Source organism: Amphiura filiformis, chromosome 17 (genome assembly GCF_039555335.1).
Source record: "Amphiura filiformis chromosome 17, Afil_fr2py, whole genome shotgun sequence".
NCBI classification, from domain to species: Eukaryota; Metazoa; Echinodermata; class Ophiuroidea; order Amphilepidida; family Amphiuridae; genus Amphiura; species Amphiura filiformis.
In genome coordinates, this window is record NC_092644.1 from 62732168 (window position 1) to 62747259 (window position 15092).

The following is a 15092-nucleotide window of genomic DNA, read 5'->3' on the forward strand; positions in this document are numbered from 1 at the left end:
TTTCACGAACCTTATGCCAAGGGCCAATGATCCGCATTGCAACCAGTTGGCAACAACATCGAAAGTTTAATATCGATTTATCATTATATTTGATCGATATATATAGTATAGTACAACTCTTTTACAATACACATATTCATCAACGCTATGAAGTACACAGTAAATATTTTACAATCGTCAAATATAATTATGTTTGACATGCTTAAATTTGGGTACTGATTGTTCTGTCTTCCGTTTAAAAAGTGACCATCAGTTGTAACTATTCAATATTTTATTATTATAAATATTTGTTATCTTTTACCCAGCTTAAAGCTGTTCTTACCGGTGCCCTGCAATATACAAAGTTAAACTAATTTTAAAACAGCTAAAATAATAATAAATATATTATCTCATAATGGGGCAACTCGTTTGGTTGATCACAAATCAAAGAGTAACACTAAAACTCTCCCATATGTTTAGATAACAATTCTCATTTCCATGCTCACTTACCTGAAAATGTTTGGAACTGTCAAGAACTGTGCCTAAATTACGATGTCCTAAGAGGTGCCTATATTAATAATAACTAAATTGAACTTAATATAATTATGAAGAAATATTTCCTTACTTAAAGTGGCACAATAAAGCACAATAAATACAATTACTTGAGTCGTATCCTAGAAAAAAGCCCATTTATCATGTTCATTACAAATTAAGATAGTGCGCCTGCGCCAAGCCGTGCACTGACTCTTAAACTCGCCAATTTAGTTATGGGGTGGATCCCAAAATGTGAAGTATATCACGGCAAAACATGGTGTTATGTTGATGAAAAAATGTATTTCCTACCTTAAATAATATTTTAGGGACCGTTCATTATTTATAGGGGAGGGGGGCCGGGAGGATTTCAAAATTGAGTTAATAAAGTTACACAACCCCCCCTATTTGCAGCATCTAAAATTACAAAATACGTAACCCCAAAAAAAATATGTAACCCCCCCCCCCCACATCGAGAAATACATTTTGCTGGTATACCATGGCCGGATTCACATTTTGATGGCCCCTGGACATGGCAACATGATTGCCACCTCTGGCTCTTTGTATAGAAGACACCCCTCTCTCCACAATTGTAATCCAAGTTTTTTTCCAAGCTGTCCCCAGAAAATATGCTATATTTCAATGCTAAAATTCAAAGAGAGATGTATCGGAGTCACCGAGCCAACATAGCCCCCCCTACATTTTTCCCGGCCCCCCCTCCCCTGTAAATAATGAGCGGTCCCTTAGTAATAGAATTTATGTATGAGTGATATGAAACAAATATTAACTGTCTTAAATTCGTGTAATGGTCAAAATATAATCACTCGGTGATTATTAAATTCGTGTATAAATTTCCGGCTCGTGGAATGGAACAATCCATCTTTCACCTCGTGATTATATTTCGACCATCACACTCATACCGCTGAGTGCACCAAATCCGCGTAACTTCGGAGTAAGCTACTAGTTTAGTAAGTTGGCGAGTATCTCGCAATTTGTGACTTCCAAATCGGCGTAAGTTACTAGACTAGTAAGTTATATTGTTATAATACTCGGCAACTTACTCTTCATCTTTTGCGGAGTAAGTTGGCGAGTATCTCAGAATTTAGTGACTTCCAAATGTGCGTAAGTTACTAGACTAGTAAAGTTAAGCCGCAGCTATTGTTATTTACTCGGCAACATACTCTTCATCCTTCGAAGAGTAAGTTGGCGAGTAAGCAAATCGCTTCATAGATAGAGGAGAAAATCATTGATATTGATGAGATTTTGAAAGTAAATAATAAGATATTTCGTAATAGAGCGTATTTTACGCGTGGAACGTCTCGTATGCGGCGCCACAAACCTTTCGTGTAGGCCAACTGATGGAACGTTTAAGTTAAAGGTGGTCTTAACCCTGGAACTATGGAAACCTCATAACTGCTAAATTGTAGGCCTATATAAAAGTACAAATGTTTAGAATGACAAAAACCTGAGGAAACGGTATATCAAAAGCGATGATATCCAGGTTGCCACTAAGAAAAAATATTATCATCCGAAATGCTGGTGATGTCATCTTTTCTTTGAAGGGGGAACAAGACCATTGGAAGGGGTGATCATCGTTAATTGGTATAACCGCTAATCAATGAATCAACCAAATAATCAATGAATCGATCAATCAATCAATCAATCAATATTCATTCTATGTGACGTGTCACATAGTGATTATCGAATGCATGTTTGATTCCTTTTGTATCTTCAGTTGATAGCAGAATAATATAATAGCAGGCCTACCATTTGAATTTCACTATATAGTCATTATTATTATAAAGTGCCGTTATTTTATACGTTTATTTTATGCCTTACATATGTATGACAATTGCATTCTGCTACACTAAGTAATATTATAATTCGAATCTATACAAATATTTTCATGTCTAAAGAAACATGCTTTCAAAACTCAAGATATCTTCTATCATTAATATAGGCCTACATACTTTCCTATATATATTATCTTATTTCAGGATCTCCCCACGGTTCAAGCATTAGGAATAATTGCAAGTTTTGTGCCAAATTAATTTTTGAGGAATTACATGCCACACTATCCCAACCCATCCGGTTGATGCTTGAATATAATAGGCCTACTAATAAAATATCTGACAATCGTGGGCAGAGTAAGTACTATGCCCACGATTGTCAGATATTTGAACCAAATCGGAAAACAATTTTGCGACATTGTTACCAAATAGGTCTATCATTAAAAAAAAAAAAAACTTGCGCTTCATTTAGGTGAAATTTGTGATGTTTTTAAAAATTGAAAAACTTTATACTAAAATTGTATAAAAAAAGGTCCCAAAATGAGACACATATTTGCAGCTTATTATGACGTATGGTCATTTGAAATGAGTACTAAGTTAGACTTTGCGGGGTACCCCTTTTAATGAGTTGGTTTGCTAACTCACCCCCCTCCAAATAAAAACCCAAACCCCCTAAAAACAACCTCACAAAAGAAAATGTCAACATCCTAAACCAAAACCTTAAAAATCCCAACCTCTGACCCCCAGTGTGAAATTGAAAATTGCCCGGTAAACACCAATTTTACCCTTATTTTGGGCAAAAATAATTTAACTTGAATATTGGCATAGTAAACAAAAAATATCACCTTAATTATGGGGTAAAATGGTGTACAACTGAAAATGATTTTCGCGTTTCGTGAGCAATTATCACAAGAACAACTCCTCCAACTGACCCCGATACGCGACTGTACATGTAAACTACTTAGAACCCGAAAGGAATTTTACAAAAACTACACCGCTGAGTCCCCCACCCCAGTGTGTTATGCCCCTCTGTGACAGAATAAATAAACCTATAGGCCTACTACAAAATCACAAGACACGCAAAATACACTGATAGGGTATTTTGTTTGTACCGGGGTATTTCGTGACATAACGTAACACTGTTATTGAATAACAATTGATGACGTCAGACCGCGTGGTTAAAAACGTGATATTAAAGGTGCTGGTTTGGATTTTCTGTTCCATTAACTAAGATACTAAAGAAGTAGTTACTCGCCAGATACGATTCAGCGCAAGTCCCAAAAATACTAGTTTAGTAAGATACTCGGCAGTTGCGGAGTAGTTACTAAAGGAGTAAGCTACTAAACTAGTAAGTTACGCGGATTTGGTGCACTCAGCGGATAGACAGTTAATATTTGTATACTATCACACGGAGAGGCTGATGGTAAAAATGATAAATGGTATTCAACCAATGAACTGTATAGAATTTATGTATGAGTGATATAATATACAAATATTACTGTCCATGAATGTGATGGTCGAAATATAATCACGAGGTGAAAGATGGATTGTTCCATTCCACGAGCCGGAAATTTATACACGAATTTAAGACAGTTAATATTTGTTTTATATCACTCATACATAAATTCTATTACTAAAATACTATTTAAGGTAGGAAATACATTTTTTCATCAACATAACACCATGTTTTACCGTGACATACTTCACATTTTGGGGTCCACCCAATAACTAAATAGGCGAGTCTAAGAGTCAGCGCACGGTTTGGGGCAGGCGCACTACGGCGCAGCATATGATGGTAAAGACTATCACACGGAGAGGGTAATGGTAAAAATGATAAATGACAGCCAACCAATGAACTGTCTAGAATTTATGTATGAGTGATATAATTATACTGGGTGTCCCAGAAAAAAATACCGAGTTAATAAAATTTAGCGTAAGTCGAGAAGTCCGAATCAAAAATGTAAAAATGTAGCGTATAGCTTATTTTATTGTACATCACATACAAAAATTTTATTTGATTCGGTTGAATGGTTACCAAGAAATTAACACTAACATAATACTCGCATCAATGCAGTTCATTCCAAGTTTGATCAACAGGCCATTTTTTCATATTCGCTCACCGCTTCCTTAAGTTTGTGTATCTCATTAAATTTAGTCCACATTATCTATTTTATAATCCGATGGCGTTGTGTTGTTCATGTTTTCACTGGCGATGAATAACAGTTTGTTCGAGAATATTTTCATTTCTGCAATTGGAAGCTTTCCAACTTTAATTCTTTAGGTTGTGCAAATTATGTTATATTTTAACTTTCCAAAGAACATTTGAGCCAAGAATGACAATGATTACATGCTTACAGCTTTACGTATGATTTTTGATACAATGCAACATTAATGTTGAAGTTTTAAGATTTAAACTTTGCATTACTAGTCTTTGGAAATATTCCGAAAACATTAATGTTTGTGAGAATTTTGTTAAGCCAGATGGAATTCTTTATGCAACATTTATATCAACATTTACGAAAAAGATATTTACAAGTACCTTACATGCAAGCTTTAATTTTCAATATCGTGCAGGTTTTAAAATGTGAACAAAACCTAATCAAATGTTTTTTCAAGAAACATATTATTTTAAAACAGCGAAAAGGATTTCATGGTACAAAATATGAAGCCAATTGACAGTTAACCACTACGGCGCATTCATTGTGTTGAATGAATGATCTTTCTTTAGCTTTATAACTTGGAATGAAGTGAATTGACTCATGCGTTACGTAATCGCTCATTTCTTCGCAATCAGTCAACCGATTTCAGTAAAATCAACTTATAAGATGCAGAATAAGATGGGTCATATGCTGATATTTAGATTTTTGGATTTTGATGTATATTTCTCGACTTATGTCCAATTTTATATGCTCGGTAATTTTTTCATTGAATTCAATTATTATTCAAAAAGTGCAGAACTCCACAAACAATATTAGCAATGGTATTTACCATATCCAACTGTTCTTTGTTGAAGAGACGTTGCATAGTACATGACTGTTATAGGTTATTATGTTATTGTTGCTGTACATCCATAAACATTCATGTGAGACAGATTATCTATTGGGATTGTGTTTGAACAACATGAAAACCATGTTAAGCTAATATTGGCACACTGTCAATAAAGTATCGTGGACTATGTGAGGTCGTCACTCATAGATAGGTTAGACAGGCAGTCATGTGAAAAAGCGCACCTAATAGACATCACCTGAAAGTAGTAAAGAATTCAACGTGATAACTAGTTTTTTTTAGTGTTTTCTTTTACTGCTGTTTGTATTGTTAAACGAATTCCAATTGAAACATGGAATACTACCTTTAGCGGACAATGTTGAAAACGTTTTTTGTTTGTGGATTGTCGAGTCTTCCTTTAAAATATGATGTTGCGCAATCCAGTAGGGTGTGACAAAATATCCTGGCAGATAATTGTCATATCCAAAATAGCCAACAGACAATTGACCAAAGTAAAATATTATTTTACATTACAAATCTTGTTTTTAGAGAAAGCATGCAACAGCATGTCTGCAAATAGCTTGTTTTATTCAGACAAGTTGTCTAATAGCAGGAAAAGGATATCACAAAATGTGTGTTACTAATAATTTGATATGTCTGGTGATTTGTTACTGGATAATTGAAACGTCACTTTCTATAAATACAAATATTTATTAGTAGTCTGGCAGAGAACCGCTGTTAGATGGTTTTGCCAGTTTGTAGTTTGTTTGTTTGTAGAGTATTACTCTTTCAGGGGGCAATAATTTTCTTCGTAAGGAGGGGTTCCAAGTTTACTAAAAGTCGTAGTCAATAAAATATTTCGGCAACAAAAATTTGATGACCCCCACCACCACCACCGATACATCTTACCCCCTAAACATTCTAAAATTGTATTGAAATCAGTTTTTTTTTAAAATAAAATAAAGACACTATCTGGGATATGTGTTAATACTGTGCCTCCATACATTTTGATCATCAAATATTTTATTTTCCCCTATTTTTCTTTCCAAAATTGATGACCCCCCCGTATATTTAGGACCCACACGCCCCTTCCGAAATTAAATGATAGCCCCCCCCACAGTGCTGCAAAATACATTTCGGGTGAGTGTAAAATTGTCACCATTGAGCAAGTCAAGAATTTTGAGGTCCAAGTTTACATAGGGGTAACAATTCAAACGGAAAAAGCTTTGATGTTGATGACAATCTGATTTGTCCTGTAAATAATAAATTCGAATATATACAATAGTTTTTACTACCTTGGACGACGACTAGTTCATTCATTCATGTCAATCATTCGTTCATTCATTCATTCATTCATTCATTCATTCATTTATTCAACAATTCGTTAATTCATTCATTCATTCATTCATTCATTCATTCATTCATTCATTCATTCATTCACAGGGAAACAATTTAAGACCATTTCATCAATATTATTATTATTATGTTATACAGGGTGAGTAAAAAATGCAATAGAGAAAAGAATCCATTTTTATTTAAAAACCGAGTTGAACCTTTTAAGTTTTAAATGAATTTTTAAGGAATTAGCATTTACCGTTTTGTTTTTATGACACATTTTATAGCGCTACCCAATTATAATGTTTGTCCAAGAGGCATCTAAAATTTGAATGTAAGCCCACTCTGTGTAAGGTAGATTTGGAACAACTGCCATTTTCTTAACCTCATTGGCATTGAAATAAAATGGAGCACCCAAAGTGTTATTGCCCTTGGTCTTGTTTAAGAAGAAAAACATTATTTGTTGTTATTTTCATTTTACCTTTACTTTAAAGTTTACTTTATAGTTTATTCTCAATCAAAAACATACAAATTTGTAGGGGGGGGTTCAAATGTCAAAATGAAATGCGCGCAAATTGAAGTGGAGCGAATTACAAAATATCCAGTAAGTTGGACGTATTGGGATTTTAAAAACCGGAGTTGGAGTCGAGTGAGGTATGAAGGACTTAGTTTTTTGAACAGAAAACATAGAAACTAAAATAACGCAAAACTCAACCTTATTTAAGTTAAAGTCGGTTTCAGATCTGATGCCTTTACCGTGCACTGTGTGCTCTCATTCAAAATACATGGTACCTCGTGGACAAATAACGAAATTCGGTATCGCAGCAAATGTACTCATAAAAATTAAACGGTAGTCGCGATTCACTTCATCTTTTCACAGAAGGTGGCCATTGAGTGTGGTATTTATAGAATCTGTCAATATTGGAAAAGTTCGACTTGGTTCGTACATAAAAATTAGATTCTTTGCTCTATTGCAGGTTTTTTGACTCACCCTGTATAGTCTGTTGTGAAAAATACATCCCACTGATTTTTGTTAAATTTACTCAATTGAATTGGTTTTTTTCTGCTGACTGCCAATGTACAGTTAGGTAAGGCCCATATTTTTGTTGAACCATGAAACGGTATCAGCCTACATTAGTGTATGTTACTAGCTTACCAGCTTACTAGCTTACTAACTAACAATTTGGTCTGAGCTGGACATATCTTTAAATACCATGAAGGTATGAGTGGTGTCAAAGGAAACAGGACGAAGTAAAGAATATAATAAAAAATATTTCCCCACCCGGGGGTGACACTCATTATAAGACCAGGGTCAATATTCATATTAGGGGTCATTTTCATATCTCGAAATGCCAACAATGACCCTCCCCCCTTAGTGGTGCCAAATGAAAGGGAAATATAAAGTAAAGAACATAATAAAAACATTTTTCCACCCGTTGGTGATACTCCTCATATGACATGGGTCAATATTTATATTTTGGGTCCTTTCCATATCTCGAAATGCCAAGAAGGTATGATCACATGAGTAGTGTCAAATGAAAGCAAAAAAGTAACAAACATAATAAAAATATTTTTCTCACAGGGGTGACACTCCTCATGAGACCTGGGTCAATATTCTTATTTTGGGTCCTTTTCATATATCAAAATGCCAAGAAGGTATGACCCCCAAATGGAGTCAAATGAAAGAGAAAAAAGCAAAGAATATAATAAAAATATTTTCCCAACCATTAGGTGACACTCATATCAAGACCCTGATCAATATTCATATTTTGGGTCCTTTTTATATCTTGAAATGCCAACGACGTATGACCTTCGGTGTGGTGTCAATATCTTTTCTACATTAAATATCTCGAAAACAAAATAAAATTGTGACTCCCGGGACCCGGATGGTGTCACATAAAAAAAAAAATAAGCCAGGAACATGTGACAAGGGAAACTCCATGGTTCAGCTATGGTGCGGTAACCGCTCTAGTTATAATATTGTGCTAACATTAGAAAGCGAGGTACTATTGTTTCAAAGAGTAATAATCAACGACCATATCGTCTTCATACCTCCTGAAGCCATAACAATAACATACATCAATATAATGAGAAAGCTTCAAGACTATGTGATTATCATTACCAGCATCTCATCATCAAGCTAAAGGCAGCGTCAACTTAGCCTCTATACTGAGAATACCAATGGAGGAGTCCTGTAGAAGATGCTATTTATCACATGGCAAAAGGGCGCCAAAGAACAAGCTGTTTGACTTATATACAGCCTGTCTCAAAAAAAATTGTGCAAGTGAAAAGCGCCCTCTATGGCAATTAGAGAATACCGTTGTGACATAATGCTTACATCAACGTCACGGGCGCAGTCTTAGCTCTCAAATGCCGTTTGTTCTGTTCAATTTGCTTGTTCCAATTTCGAGATATGTTTAATTAACAACGAAAGGGTAAAATCACAATTGTGCCACTTTTACTAGGGAAGAGAGCTGTACATGTAAATCAATAATAGCTGATGTTGATGCGTCTATTGCACTCCTCCTTTCGGGCGCATGCATTAGACGCACCAACATCAGCACGCGTGCTTTATTTTGTCTAATATCTCTCCCAACAAGTAATACGCGTTCATTAACCTATAACATGTATAAGTGCGCAATATTTGTTTGTCTTTTAACATGTCTTAAGTGACTAAGAGAACAGCATTTACCATGATAAAATCATTGACATGTACATGTATTTAATTTTTACAGCAGAATGTGAAATATTTATTTATCTTTTAATTTCTTTTAAGTGGAAAAAGAGAATCATCATTCCTGCATCATGATAAAACAGTAAAAACAGTAAAAAAATTTTGTATTGTGTTATTGATGCATTCTTTTGATTTCACAAAGGAACTCTTGATAAACTTGATGCTATCACTGTTACATGTAAAGCCCTCTTCCCTAGTAAAAGTGGCACATTTGTGATTTTACCCTTTCGTCTTTAACTAAACATATCTCGAGATTAAAACAAGCAAATTGAACAGAACAAACGGCATTTCAGAGCTAAGACTACGCCCTTGACGTTGATGTAAGCATTATGTCACAACGGTATTTTCTAATTGCCAGAAAGGGCGCTTTTCACTTGCACAATTTTTTTTGAGACAGGCTGTACAGAAGCTGTTGGTCGATACAAACAACGATTTATAGCCAGATGATACTGGCTCTCTATGGTTCGCGGTGCTTTGAACAAATTTGCAGGCAATCAAATTAAATGAACGAGTGTTTTCAATTATCGTGAAAATTGCATTGAAATAGATAAGGAAATAGCATGATATTTAACATTTCTTTCGAACAGAAGAGCAATAATGTCAGCTTTAGAGAGAAAAACAAACAAGTTCACGTACTACTGCAATATCCTTTGTGATCAATATACATGTATGCAATTTACTCCATGTTAAAATCAAAACAGATAATAACGAAATAATAATTCAAATTATACTTGTAGATACACAAGTAATTTCCGCTCTTAAAAATCTTCATAGTAAATTATGCAAACCCCCGATGTTGGAAGTAAAACTAATTCTTGGATAAATCTGTTTCCATATTCCGCGGAAGTTAAACTGCCAAGCGACCTACGAAGCCATAAATCAATTCAATTGTGTTAAGCTAATAATGCTCCGTGATGATTTATTAATCAAACCTCTGAAGGCTACAAAGATTCGTTTTATTTTGTGAAAACCAAATTAGTTTGGGGCGCCTAGACTACCCAAGCGAACGATTTACACCCAACGGGAACGTATAAAAGGAATTGAAATCGTCTCTGCCGCTGGATACTTAAGTATAATACCTTTATAAACTGTCTGCAAAAGGTAGATATCCTTGCAAGGTTAATATATCAAGGGATTGTCTTGCTACACATAGCCTGAGTCCAGTCCAAAAGATTGTTTTACATTGGGGATGAGGTTGAAAAACATTTCTTGAAGAATAGTAAATTCAGCACCTTTTGGCGACAGTATATTAAAGTTTCTTGTTGAAATGCGCACTATACGTACGAAAACAATTGCCATATTGAAGCTAAAATAGTGAAATATGGTGCAAAAGTGTATGGACCATCCTCCCTTATCAAATATTTGGGGGATTTATCGCCTATGACTGAGTTACACGATTAAGTAGCTAGGTTTAAGATGGCCTTTTTTCTTTTCTTTTTCTTACGAATCCAGCGCGAAGGCAGAGCTTGAGTTACAGATAGAAAGACGACAGTATTGCATAAAGTAATGGGTGCGATTGGAATTAATATCATCATCTCTCCAAGTGGTTAGCTTAGCTGGACCAGCAAGTCCACAAGTTCAGTCAAGGTGTGCACATACACAATAATAATAATAATATGAATTTATATCTCCACCAAATTAATGGCGCTCAAGGCGCGATACAGAGAAATTCCTTACACTACAAAATAAAATTAACTTACAATACAACTTAATCTACTCATAACAACATATCTTTTTAAAGAACTTTTAATCTGTGTTAAAGATGTACGTGGGTTGGCAGTGTATTCCAGAGACGTGGTGAAGCAATTGAAAAAGACCTGTTCCCCAAGAATGTTTTGAACGGGGCTCGCAGAGAAGTGATTTGTCGCTGGAACGGGGGTTATATGGTTGAAGGAGATATTTGATGTATTCAGGCGCCAGATCATTTTAATAGTGACTTAAACAATAAGCAACAGTTTGTACACTATTCTGTAACCAACCGGCAGCCAATGTAACTCTCTTAAAACTGGAATAATGTGAGATCTCTTTCTAGCTAAAGTGACCAAACAAGACGGAGTTGCTCATGTCGAGCCGGGAAGTTACAAAACAGTGAACAAATTGCTCAGTAGTATGAGGACTTCAGTACGTTCTTATCTAAAAAATTCTGATATGAAATGATACTGAACGTACAACACTTGATACATGAGCATTAAGAGACATTTCTTGTTTTCTGTTAATGTCAAATGGATACGAGCAAAATTTTAAATCTTTATCCAAAATCTAAGAGAATCAACTCTAGTCATTTAATGTGGATCTAAATTATATTGACCGTTGCATTTCTTATAGCAAAGTGATTTCTTGATATGTACAATTTCCCATTAGATAACCTGGTGCTGATGTAAAGCCAAGGTCAAAGGTCTCACTTCCCATATTTTGGCATTGATCTGAGACTGATTAGGATGAATCTTGATAACATTGTTGAGTTGCATGAATCCGCTGACTATCATTATCTCTTATTGGTTGAATGCAAGACGGCCCATAATTGACATCAATAATTCAACACTAATTGATGGCTACCTTTCAATACAATACAATACAATACAATACAATACAATACAATACAATACAATACAATACAATATATTAAAACACAATACAATCAGCTAATTTGTATAACTCCAGTATTCATAACAAAAGATTATGCTCAATGCGCTCAAAATTTTGCGGTCTTCTTTGTTTTTAAGGCGTTTCATCTGCGATGATGGATCGCTATAAAGAAGTTATATTGCTGTCTACTTTGTTGGTCACTTTACTGTTACTGTTTAGTACTTAGTCGATTTATACAAATCTCACTGGCCTTAGGCCTAATTTCTAGTTATATGCAGTTGCACCTTTTCTGGTTTGGCATTTCAATATCATCTAATGTGTATGTATGATAGAGAATAGCTTTTAGCGAATGTTATAGTGATAGATCTAGCACTTTACGTGAAAAGTTTTGATTTGCAATCAACAATCCAGCACAGGTTGTACACAAAATCTGCACACAGTATTTGATACATTAATCGCCCCCGTGTTTCAACCTGTGTGCTTCTAGTGAGTGTGCGCTCCTCATATCATCCTCACGAGCAGCAGCGATTTATTATTGGATGCTTCATTTCCAACTTTGATGGTGCTCTGTGTAGAGCGCTGATTATCATCTCCGCATTGAGTGTATAGCAGTACTGTATACATCAATACCATACTTTGGACTATTAGCTGGTGTTATATGACAGACGATAAACGACTGAAATTGATCATCAAAGATGGTATTTATTTAACAAAGTACATCATGGAGTGATTTACAAACACATGTGTTCTGTATTTTCCTGGATGTAAACATGGAAATTTTGTGCAACTTGTAGAGGAACTCAATGTTGACTTTTTGTGAATATCCTACGTGAGTTTAGCAGGTCAGTTTGCGTAAGTACTATAATAAGTCTTTGATGATAGTACAATTGCTTATTGTTTCATTGCTCTCTATGTTTATGTTTTGATGCACTACATTTCTTATGCGAACTTATGCGTTTTCGTACGCATCAGCATGTTCTTCGCTTTGCGTATTAACTATTTGGTGTGTGTAGAATCAAGGAACATTACTTATGTCTTGGCGCCGTTACATGTTTGCAAGTACTTAAACGCGATCACCGATTGCAAAGAAACGGACCTATATGTAGCCCCATATTTAATTTAATCAAATTCAGTGTCATCAAAAGCGATGTCCATATTATGGGTGAAAGTCACGGTCATATTCTTTGTAACAAGCATGTCGCCACACGTATTCTTATCGATGAACAAAAATGTCCTATGTCTATGAATATATCGGCTTAATAAATCAAAATCTATGCGGTACACCAGTGATTACAGGCTTTATATATAACACTAGAATGGACTACTCAATCATTTTCAGATTTCATTAATATCTCCATAGATCAATTGATAAGATATTACTATTTTTAAACACAGCCGTTGGAAAGTAAATGGGATACACATCGTAGTTACCGAACTATTAACGATAACAATTAAGTGTATTTTATTGGAAATGGGAGGAAGCGCGCTCGTCGCAATATAGCTGAAATACCAGACTTTGGTTCAAAATACCACTTATTTCCCATAGCCACACTATATACTAAATTATTATGACAGTGGTGTAGCCATATTTTTGACGCCCTAAAGATGTCCACAATGTTGGCGTTGGTATTGCTTACTTTGCAGAGCTATTGCAGATGATCCAGTGAATTTGTTTCATATGACTACCTCGTAAAACGTCTTTTACTCGCATTTGGTGAATATATCGACGCGTGGCGATGTACTGACGAATCTACGGTACTAGGGGCACAGACTTTTACCCACACCCCTATGGCTACCCCACTTTATTATATAGGGTGTGCACCTCTCAACTATTAGTCTCTTATTGTTGCTGAATCGTTTATATGGTGTGTAATAATACGATTTAAAGGTGCTTGTTTTTAGATTGAAGATATCAATTTTTTTGATAAACTTAGACCATGTAGGAGCTCGTTTTGAGTTTGCCAAACAGCACCTCATCCCTCCATAAGGTATTTTCTGGAATGCTTGGATACTGGATATTGTACCCTATAGTTTCTGTTTATAATGGAAATCAGTTCCATCGACGTAATTCATGTTTGTACTTGGGAATATCAAAACAGCACCAGGACATATAAAAGTGCAGAGGGGGTTTAAGGGCCTGCTCTTTTCAAAACTGGCTGTATGCTACCTGTACTGGTATGACTATGTACATCGGACAGACAGCGCAGTCAACCTATCCTCCCAATACAAGTGTTATCATAGATCATTTATACTATTTATTTGGTACTAGGGGAAACATTGCTTTAATCTATTATGGATGTTACAAATTACATTCAGGTTGCTTTTGATTAGTGGTCCGGTAAGCCACGTCGGTGATTGAGCCTTGAACCTCATACAACTGAGACGAGTACCTTTATTATGCTTCACTCGTCAACATTATTATATTGCTAAAATTTACCCTGTGAATATAGGATAATCATCATGAGCAGACATATTCTCTTGCTAAAATAAATAATACCTGGAAATTTGAAGACAATGGCAAAATCAACATGATTAACATAATTATCAATACAAAAAAGTGGGAGTCCTGAACAAATTCTTGTTAATACTGATTGTACTTACAAATGTATTTAAATTCTAAACCAGCATACAGTGTACATTTTAAATTGGGCATCGTTCTGTCCGGGTTTTCCGTCTATACTAGTATATTAATTCTTTATTCAGTCGCTGTTGAGTTGTGGTTTGCCATTTACGCACGCAAGAGCTTTCATTCAATATAACGACGCAACAAACAGTCGTCATATCTAAGCAAGTAAATTTCATTACTATTTTCTCAATTAAACTGTTATAATAATATTACAAAGTAAATACTTGTGTCTATGCGTCTTGGAACCGAATCTTGATTACCAGCTCATAAACTGATAAAAACTCTCATGGCTAGATCAACCAGGATAGCTTGAATTAATCGTTGGTGCTTAACCTTCTATCGCTGTACTCTTATAGCCTCAAGTAGATATGCATTAAGCACCAGTCTGTAGACGCTTCATCTAAAGAGGGTATCCATAATGACAGAATTATCATCACCATAAGAGCCGTATGTAACTGACGTTATAATATACATCATCTAGGGGTTTTATATCCATACGGAACAACACATTCACACATTTAGGTGT

General features: G+C 35.2%; 1 protein-coding gene across 3 annotated transcripts in view; it reads left to right on the forward strand.

The window, feature by feature from the left end:
• Positions 1–15092, forward strand: part of LOC140138140 (galanin receptor type 1-like) — a 257448-nt gene that overhangs the window by 205304 nt on the left and 37052 nt on the right. The window contains exon 1 of one of the 3 annotated variants that reach the window (XM_072160065.1): positions 12509–12792. The exons of 1 other annotated variant lie outside the window; for it this stretch is intronic. The gene's annotated coding sequence lies outside the window, so the exon portion shown is untranslated. Of the gene's footprint in view, positions 1–12508; positions 12793–15092 lie in introns of those variants that run through there. One more of the 3 variants, XM_072160064.1, reaches the window with a different exon arrangement.